This window comes from Bombina bombina, chromosome 5, assembly GCF_027579735.1.
Source record: "Bombina bombina isolate aBomBom1 chromosome 5, aBomBom1.pri, whole genome shotgun sequence".
Lineage (NCBI taxonomy): Eukaryota > Metazoa > Chordata > Amphibia > Anura > Bombinatoridae > Bombina > Bombina bombina.
In genome coordinates, this window is record NC_069503.1 from 1,164,550,046 (window position 1) to 1,164,560,109 (window position 10,064).

A 10,064-nucleotide genomic window follows, 5' to 3' on the forward strand; every position below is an offset into this window, starting at 1 on the left:
CACGACTAAATAAAGTTATTAACCCCTATCCCGCTGCTCCAGGAGCCCACCGCCACTCTAATAAAGTTATTAACCCCTATCCCGCCTCTGCCGGAGTCCGCCGCTACCTACATGAAGTTCTTAACCCCTAATCTGCTGCCCCCTACACCACCGCCACCTACATTATGTTATTAACCCCTAATCTGCCGCCCTCTACACCGCCACCACCTACATTATGTTATTAACCCCTATCCCGCCACTCACGGAGCCCTCCACAACTAAAAAAGTTATTAACCCCTAAACCGCCAGCCCCCCACATCTTCATAAACTAAATTAAGCTATTAACCCCTAAACCTAACAACCCGCTAACTGTACATTAAATATTAACTCATCCCTATCTTATAATAAATTTAAACTTACCTTTAGATTTAAATTAAACTATATTAAACTATTAATTAACCTACCCTAACTGTTATACTAAAATGACATTAAACTATATTAAACTACTAATTAATCTACCCTAACTACTATTATACTAAAATTACATTAAACTACAAATTAAATTAACTATATTATATATTTAAACACCTAACTACAAACTAAGTTGCAAAAAATAAAAAATAAATTATCAAAGATTTAAACTAATTACACCTAATCTAAAGGCCCAATGAAAATTAAAAAGCCCCCCCCAAATAAAAAATAACCCTAACCTACAATAAACTACAAATAGTCCTTAAAAGGGCCTTTTGCGGGGCATTGCCCCAAATAAATCAGCTCTTTTACCTGTAAATAAAAAATACAAACAACCCTCCCAACAGTAAAACCCACCACCCACACAACCAACCCCCCAAATAAAAACCTAACTAAAAAACCCTAAGCTCCCCATTGCCCTGAAAAGGGCATTTGGATGGGCATTGCCCTTTAAAGGGCATTTAGCTCAATTTCTGCCCAAACCCTAACCTAAAACTAAAATCCACCCAATAAACCCTTAAAAAATCCTAACATTTACCCCTGAAGATTCACTTACCAGCAGAAGTCTTCCTTCAAGCGGCCGAAGTCTTCCTCCAAGCCCGCAGAAGTCTTTAGCCAGACGGCATCTTCTATCTTCATCCATCCGGTGCGGAGCAGCTCCATCTTCAAGACATCCGACGTGGAGCATCCTCTTCTTCCCAAATGAAGGTTCCTTTAAATGACGTCATCCAAGATGGTGTCCCTTAGATTCCGATTGGCTGATAGAATTCTATCAGCCAATCGGAATTAAGGTTGAAAAAATCCTATTGGCTGTTACAATCAGCCAATGGGATTGAGCTTTTATCCTATTGGCTGATCCAATCAGCCAATAGGATTGAGCTTGCATTCTATTGGCTGATTGGCTCAGCCAATAGAATGAAAGCTCAATCCTATTGGCTTATTGCATCAGCCAATATGATTTTTTTCTACCTTAATTCTGATTGGCTGATAGAATTCTATCAGCCAATTGGAATCTAAGGGACGCCATCTTGGATGACGTCACATAGTGATATTCATTATGAAGAAGCTGTTGTTTGAAGAGGATGCTCCGCGTCGGATGTCTTGAAGATGGACCCGCTCTGCGCCGGAAGGATGAAGATAGAAGATGCTGTCTGGAAGAAGACTTCTGCCCGTCTGCAGGACCTCTTCTGCCGGCTTCGTTGAGGACATCTTGCCGCTTGGATGAAAACTTCTCCCGGTAAGTGAATCTTCGGGGGTTAGTGTTAGGATTTTTTTAAGGGTTTATTGGGTGGGTTTATTTTTTAGATTAGGGACTTTGGGCCGCAATAGAGCTAAATGCCCTTTTAAGGGCAATGCCCATCCAAATGCCCTTTTCAGGGCAATGGGGAGCTTAGGTTTTTTTTAGTTAGTATTTTATTTGGGGGTTGGTTGTGTGGGTGGTGGGTTTTACTGTTGGGGGTTGTTTGTATTTTTTTTACAGGAAAAAGAGCTGATTACTTTGGGGCAATGCCCCGCAAAAGGCCCTTTTAAGGGCTATTGGTAGTTTAGTTTAGGCTAGGGTTTTTTTTATTTTGGGTGGGCTTTTTTTATTTTCATAGGACTATTAGATTAGGTGTAATTAGTTTAAAGATTTGTAATTTATTTTTTATTTTCTGCAATTTAGTGGGGAAGTTTGTGATTTAGCTAATTTAATTTATTTAATTGTAATGTAGGGAATTTATTTAATGATAGTGTAGTGTTAGGTGTAATTGTAACTTAGGTTAGGTTTTATTTTACAGGTAAATTTGTATTTATTTTAGCTAGGTAGTTGTTAAATAGTTAATAACTATTTAGTAACTATTGTATCTAGTTAAAATAAATACAAACTTGCCTGTAAAATAAAAATAAACCCTAAGATAGCTACAATGTAACTATTAATTATATTGTAGCTAGCTTAGGGTTTATTTTATAGGTAAGTATTTAGTTTTAAATAGGAATAATGTAGTTAATGATAGGAATTTTATTAACATTTATTTAAATTATATTTAAGTTAGGGGCTGTTAGGGTTAGGGTTAGACTTAGGTTTAGGGGTTAATAAATTTAATATAGTGGCGGCGACGTTGGGAGTGGCAGATTAGGGGTTAATAAATATAATGTAGGTGTCGGCGATCTTGGGGGCAGCAGATTAGGGGTTCATAAGTATAATGTAGGTGGCGGCGGTGTCCGGAGCGACAGATTAGGGATTAATAAATATAATGCATGTGTCAGCAATGTCGGGGCGGCAGATTAGGGGTTAATAAGTGTAAGATTAGGGGTGTTTAGACTAGGGGTTCATGTTAGGGTGTAAGGTGTAAACATAAAATGTGTTTCCCCATAGGAATCAATGAGGCTACGTTACTGAGGTGTTAGACTTTTTCTCAGCCGGCTCTCCCCATTGATGTCTATGGGGAAATCGTGCACGAGCACGTACCACCAGCTCACCGCTGACTTAAGCAGCACTGCTATTGAAGTGAGATATGGAGCTAAATTTTGCTCTATGAACACTTCTTGTCTTTTAACGATGGGTTTCTGAAAACCCGTAATGCCAGCGCTGCAGGGAAGTGAGCGGTGAGAATAAACTGCTCGTTAGCACCGCATAGCTCATAACGCAAAACTCGTAATCTAGCCATTTGTAATTTTTATAGTAGTGTTAGGATTTTTTAATGTGTATTTTAGTTTTCTTTAATTGGTAGTTAGTTTAATTTTAGTTTAATAATTATATTAGTTTATTTGTTAGTTTAAACTTAGTTTTTTTAATTTGACAGTTGTTTTAATTTAATTTAAGATATGGAAATTGTAATGTTAATATAAAGTTAGGGGGGCGTTAGGTTTAGGGGTTACTAGTTTAAATTAGTTTATTGCGATGTCGGGGGCTTTTGGTTTAGGGGTTAATAGTTTAATTTAGTATATTTTGTTGTGGGGGGCTTGCGGTTTGGGGGATAATAGGTTTATTATAGTGGTGGCGGTGGCGGAGAGCGGTGGAATAAGGGTTAATGTCTTTATTATAGTGTGGGCGATGTTGGTGTGTGGGAAAAGGGGTTAATAACTTTAGTATAGTGGCGGTGATGTCGGGGAGCGGCGGAATAGGGGTAAATATCTTTATTATAGTGTGGGGGAAAAGGGGTTAATAACTTTAGTATAGTGGCGGTGATGTCGGGGAGCGGCGGAATAGGGGTTAATAACTTTTGTATAGTGGCGGTGATATCGGGGAGTGGCGGAAAAGGGGTTAATAACTTTAGTATAGTGGCGGTGATATCGGGGAGTGGCGGAATAGGGGTTAATAACTTTAATATAGTGTTTGTGATGCAGTAGGGCCTCGGTTTAGGGGTTAATAGGTAGTTTATGGGTGTTTAGTGCACTTTGTAACACTTTAGTTATGAGTTTTATGTAACAGTTTTGTTGCGTAAAACTCATAACCACTGCTCTCAGATTGCAATGGATCTTGTCGGTATAGGCTGGAATGCAGGTTTTTTAACCTCATCGTAAAACTCGTGATGGCAGCGCTATGGAAGTCCCATGAAAAAACATCATTTTTACGAGTGCGGGACTGACGTTGCGTTATAGGCTAAAAGGCTTGTGCTACAGCTATACCAACAAGACTTGTAATGCCTGCAGTGCTGTTTTAATGCTGAAATTACCATTTTTTCAGCGTTAAAAGCGAACGCAAAACTTGTAATCTAGGTGTCTGTTAGCAATGTCAGAGCCCCGCTCAGTAACTGTGACCATCAGGTAGTTATTCTTTAAATTGAATTATGCGTCCATTTCTAACTAATTTACTAAATGCAGTGAGTGTTATACCTGTGCGCGATCGAAAAATTTGTTTTGCTTCATTTCGTTTTGATTCTGGTAGTTAAAAAGTTTGGTTAGAGACAGTCGGAATAATTGTCAGTAATTCGGTTTCGGGATTTATTTGTGTCGTTCTGAATTTTGAAATTTGGATTCGTTCAAAACCGTAACCAAATTATTATTAATGTCGGACCGAATCATTATAATGGACCTAATCGTTATTTCTAACTAATGTTCCGGCGATTGCCAATTTTTTTTTATGTTAAACCACCGTTGCTACCCACGCCGCCACTAAATAAAGCTATTAACCCCTAAATCACAGTCCCCCTACATCACTAACACTACCTAAACCTATTAATCCCTAAACCACCGCCCCCCACATTGCCAAATCTAACTATATCACAAAATAAAGTTATTAACCCCTAAACCATAGGTCCCCAACATCGCGGACACAAACTAAACCTATTAACCCTTAAACCGCACCCCCCAGATCGCCAACACTACCTAAACCTATTAACCCCTAAACTGCCATTCCCAAAAATCGCCAACATTAAATAAAGTATTAACCCCTAAACCGCCGTTCCCAAACATCACCAACACTAACTAAACCTAGTAACCCCTAAACCGCAGTTCCCGACATCGCCGACACTAACTAAATCTATTATCCCCTAAACCGCACCCCCCCTACATCGCCAACACTAACTAAACCTATTAATTAACCCCTAAACCTACGGCCCCCACATTGCAACAACCTAAATTAAACTATACTAACCCCTAAACCTAACCCTAACACCCCATAACTTTAACATAATTTAAATAGACCTAAATTAAAGTTAAAATTATTAACTAAATAAATACCTATTTAAAAATAGTACAAAGTAACTTACCTGTGAAATAAAACCTAAGCGAGCTACTAATAGTTACATTGTATCTAGCTTAGGGTTTATTTTTATTTCACAGGTAAGTTTGTATTTATTTTAACTAGGTAGACTAGTTAGTAAATAGTTATTAACTATTTACTAACTACCTAGTTAAAATAAATACAAACTTTACTACCTAGTTAAAATAAATACAAACTTGCCTGGGAAATAAAACCTAAGCTGCCTTACTCTAAAACCTAACATTACAAAAAATAAAAACACTAAAATTACAAAAAATAAAAAAACTACCATTTCAAAAAATAACAAACAAAATTATCCAAAACAATAAAAATTATTCCTTATCTAATACCCCGTTTAAAAAAAACAAAAAAAACCACCCCAAAATAAAAAAACGAATCTATAACAAACTACCAAGGGCCCTTAAAATAGCCTTTTGTAGGGCATTGCCCTAAAGATAACAGATCTTTTCCTACAAAAGAAAAACAAACACCCCCTAACAGTATACAAACCCCCACCCCCCAAATCCACAAAATAAAAATAAAGTCAAACCTAATCTACCCATTGCCCTGAAAAGGTAATTTGTATGGGCATTGCCCTTAAAAAGGCATTCAGCTCTTTTAAGAGTGCCCATTACCCTAATCTAAAAAAAAAAACACCCCAAAAAACCATAAAAAAACCTAACACTAACCCCTCTTTAGGTACTCACAGTTGCTGAAGTCCCGCTTAAATGATCTTCATCCCTCGCAGGACCGACATCCTGGCGGAGGTCCATCGATCCGACGTGGAAGTCCTCTTCATGCGATCGTCCGCCGCACACTAAGGATTAAAATGCAAGGTACCCCTTTTATACTGGGGGTACCATTGCAGTCCTATTGGCTGAAAAAATTGAATCAGCCAATAGGAATGAGAGCTGCTTAAATCCTATTGGCTGTTCAAATCAGCCAATAGGATTTAGGCAGCTCTCATTCCTATTGGCTGTTCGAATCAGCCAATACGAATGAGAGCTGCTTAAATCCTATTGGCTGATTTAAACAGCCAATAGGATGTAAGCAGCTCTTATGTTAGTTAGGTTTTTTAAAGGTTTTTTGGGGTGTTTTTTTTTAAGATTAGGGTAATGGGCACTCTTAAAAGAGCTGAATGCCCTTTTAAGGGCAGGAAAAGAGCAGAATGCCTTTTTAAGGGCAATGCCCATACAAATGCCCTTTTTAGGGCAATGGGTAGATTAGGTTTTTTAGATATTTTTTTCTTTTTTGTGGGTTTGGGTGGTATTGGTGGGTAATGTTAGTGGGTCCTTGTATTTTTGTTTAGAAAAAGCTGATTTATTTAGGGCAATGCCCTACAAAAGGCCTTTTTAAGGGCTATTGGTAGTTTATTATAGATTAGGTTTCTTTTATTTATTTATTTTTTAAAATGGGTATTAGAATAGGAATAATTGTTATTTTGGATAATTCGTTTTAGGGTGTTTTTTTTGTTTTTGTTTTTTTAGAATAGCCATTTTTATTTTTAATGGGCAGCAAAAAAACTGAATGCCCTTTTTTAAGGGGAATGCTCATACAAATGCCCTTTTCAGGACAATGGGTAGATTAGCTTTTACTTTTTTTATTTTGTGGGTTTGGGGTTTGTATACTGTTAGGGGGTGTTTGTTTTTCCTTTATAGGAAAAGAGCTGATTTATGTAGGGCAATGCCCTAAAAAAGGCCCTTTTAAGGGCCCTTGGTAGTTTATTATAGATAAGGTTTTTTTTATTTTTAACGGGATTTTAGAATAGGAATAATTTTTATTGTTTTGGATAATTTTGTTTGTTATTGTTTGTAATTTTAGTGTTTTTTTATTTTGTAATAGTAGGTTTTAGTGTAAGGCAGCTTAGGTTTTATTTTTATTTCACAGGTAAGTTTGTATTTATTTTAACTAGGTAGTAAATAGTTAATAGTCTACCTAGTTAAAATAAATACAAACTTACCTGTCATATAAAAATAAAACCATACACCGAGATTACGAGTTTTGCAGTAACAGGGGTGCGTTGCTAACGTGCAGTTTTTTCTCACCACTCACTTAAGACAACGCTGGTATTACAGGTTTTTTTAAACCCGGCGTTAGCCACAAAAAAGTGAGCGAAGAGCAAAATTTAGCTCCACATCTCACCAAAATACCAGCGTTGCTTACGGTAGTGGTGAGCTGGCAAAACGTGCTTGTGCACGATTTCCCCATAGGAATCAATGGGGCAGAATCGGCTGAAAAAAAACCTAACACCTGCAAAAAAGCAGCGTTCAGCTCTTAACGCAGCCCCATTGTTTCCTATGGGCAAAGAACATTAACGTTTACACCTAACACCCTAACATGAACCCCGAGTCTAAACACCCCTAATCTTACACTTATTAACCCCTAATCTGCCGCCCCCGACATCGTCGCCACCTGCATTATATTATTAACCCCTAATCTGCCGCTCCGGACACCACTGCCACCTACATTATACTTATGAACCCCTAATCTGCTGCCCCCAACATCGCCGACACCTAAATTATATTATTAACCCCTACTCTGACGCCCCTGACATCGCTGACACCTACATTATATTATTAACCTCTAATCTGCTGCCCCTAACATCGCCAAACCCTACATTATATTTATTAACTCCTAATCTGCCGCCCCCAATGTCTCCGCCAACTAACTACACTTATTAACCCCTAATCTGCCACCCACAACGTCGCCACCACTATATTAAATGTATTAACCCCTAAACCTAAGTCTAACCCTAACCCTAACACCCCCCTAACTTAAATATAATTTAAATAAATCTAACTAAAATAACTACAATTAAATAAATTATTCCTATTTAAAACTAAATACTTACCTGTAAAATAAACCATAAGATAGCTACAATATAACTAACTAACAGGCCATTTTTTGCAGTACAGCGGTCCCACCCCTTGCTCTCTCCACCCTCTCTTTTGCTTTCTCTCCCCCCTCTCTTTTGTGCTCTCTCTCCCCTCTTTTGCTCTCTCTCCCCCCTTTCTTTTGCTCTCTCTGCCCCCTCTTTGGCTCTCTCTCCCCCCTCTTTGGCTCTCTCTCCCCCCTCTTTGGCTCTCTTTCCTATTTTGCTCTCTCCTCTTTGGCTCTCTTTCCTCTTTTGCTCTCTCTCCCCCCCTTTGGCTCTCTCCCCCCTATCTTGCTCCCTCTCTGGCTCTGTCTTTCAAACCCTTTGCCTCTCTGGCCACGCCCCAATCGCGGCACCCCACCCGACCACGCCCCATCACAGTGACAAATGCCCGGCCACGCCCCTCGCTGCACCTGGCTGCGCCCCTCACCGCACCCGGCACGCCCCCATCGCGAAGCTCCCGTCAGCCATGCCCCCTGACACTCCGCTTCAGCCTTGCTCTGTGCTGAGTGCTGAGTGTCAGGATCCAAACGGCCAGGTATGTTTGTCACGTGCAGTCTACTGCGCATGACTGTATCTGACAAACATACTTGGCCATTTATTATATAGGATAGTTACATTGTAGCTATCTCAGGGTTTATTTTTATTTTACAGGCAACTTTGTATTTATTTTAACTAGGTACAATAGTTATTAAATAGTTATTAACTATTTAATAACTACCTAGATAAAATAAATACAAAAGTACCTGTGAAATAAATCCTAATCTAAATTACAATTACACCTAACACTACACTATAATTAAATTAATTTACTAAATTACCTACAATTAACTACAATTAAATAAAATAAACTAAAGTACGAAACCCCCCCACTAAATTACAGAAAAAAATAAAATAATTACAAGAATTTTACACTAATTACACCTAATCTAATCCCCCTAATAATAAAAAAGCCCCCGAAAATAATAAAAATCCCTACCCTATACTAAATTACAAATGGCCCTTAAAAGGGCTTTTCTCCAACATAGGTGTGTCCGGTCCACGGCGTCATCCTTACTTGTGGGATATTCTCTTCCCCAACAGGAAATGGCAAAGAGCCCAGCAAAGCTGGTCACATGATCCCTCCTAGGCTCCGCCTACCCCAGTCATTCTCTTTGCCGTTGTACAGGCAACATCTCCACGGAGATGGCTTAGAGTTTTTTAGTGTTTAACTGTAGTTTTTATTATTCAATCAAGAGTTTGTTATTTTAAAATAGTGCTGGTATGTACTATTTACTCAGAAACAGAAAAGAGATGAAGATTTCTGTTTGTATGAGGAAAATGATTTTAGCAACCGTCACTAAAATCCATGGCTGTTCCACACAGGACTGTTGAGAGCAATTAACTTCAGTTGGGGGAACAGTGAGCAGTCTCTTGCTGCTTGAGGTATGACACATTCTAACAAGACGATGTAATGCTGGAAGCTGTCATTTTCCCTATGGGATCCGGTAAGCCATGTTTATTACGATCGTAAATAAGGGCTTCAAAAAGGGCTTATTAAGACTGTAGATATCGTATTCCCCTTGGGGCTTGGTTGGGTCTCAGCAAAGCAGATACCAGGGACTGTAAAGGGGTTAAAGTTCAAAACGGCTCCGGTTCCGTTATTTTAAGGGTTAAAGCTTCCAAATTTGGTGTGCAATACTTTTAAGGCTTTAAGACACTGTGGTGAAAATTTGGTGAATTTTGAACAATTCCTTCATGTTTTTTCGCAATTGCAGTAATAAAGTGTGTTCAGTTTAAAATTTAAAGTGACAGTAACGGTTTTATTTTAAAACGTTTTTTGTACTTTGTTATCAAGTTTATGCCTGTTTAACATGTCTGAACTACCAGATAGACTGTGTTCTGAATGTGGGGAAGCCAGAATTCCTATTCATTTAAATAAATGTGATTTATGTGACAATGACAATGATGCCCAAGATGATTCCTCAAGTGAGGGGAGTAAGCATGGTACTGCATCATTCCCTCCTTCGTCTACACGAGTCTTGCCCACTCAGGAGGCCCCTAGTACATCTAGCG